Below are 869 nucleotides of genomic sequence, written 5' to 3'. Positions count from 1 at the left end.
TCACCATTGAGCTTAACAGATCCTCCTTAATCGCGCAGCTGAAATCTAATCGCCTTAATTAGCAGATTCGCGCCCCCTATTGCTTAATATTGTGAAGGCAGGAATCCGGCTGGCAGTGAGGAGGCGAGTGTACGAGCACAATCGAGTCCGGACCGCGGGAAACCGCGCTCGCTGGTCGCGCGTACTTTCGCGCTTCCAGCGAGCGCGGATTTTATTGATGAATCAGAGGCATTATGTTTGCATTAAGTTATCCCTCTCATGTGGAGTTTGCCTTAGGTGTCCTATCAGCAAATAATGTATGACTTTCACAAACAGGAGCTCTCTCACGTGTGGACTGCAAGTAAAGATAGAAAGGAATGACTGCAAGTATAGATAGAAAGGAAATAGAGTGTGACTTACACGTAAAGTACAACTGAAGCAATTTTTAATTTGGCAGCTCTACTGACACTTCTCCTCCCTACTATCAGTAAATTGGAAATCTACCAGCATTCTAATCTCTAATGCATTTTCAACTCTTTATCCATGGGAAACCCTTGAAATGTATTTAACATTATGGTAATAGGAGTGAATACGTTATGACAGAAGATACTATGAATGAATGTGGAAGGATTAGCAGCATACAGCATGTGAAGGAGAAGAGTGTCAAAATGATGCGAGTGGGCAAATGGCCATGGGTTAAATTCAGTTCTGGTGTATATAAAATACAGAGGTTGGAACTCGAGTCGCACGACTTGGACTTAAGTCGCCTAATGAACGACTTGAAATTTGACTTAGGGGTTCCCTAGTGACTTGCAACTTGACTTGTGACTTGCTTTCTCTGCTGAGAGCTGAAGGGGAAAGGGAAGAAAGCAGTGAGGCTTCTGTAACAC

The sequence above is a fragment of the Pyxicephalus adspersus genome, chromosome Z, assembly GCF_032062135.1.
Source record: "Pyxicephalus adspersus chromosome Z, UCB_Pads_2.0, whole genome shotgun sequence".
Classification (NCBI taxonomy): domain Eukaryota; kingdom Metazoa; phylum Chordata; class Amphibia; order Anura; family Pyxicephalidae; genus Pyxicephalus; species Pyxicephalus adspersus.
Note: the sequence above shows the minus strand (reverse complement) of the source record.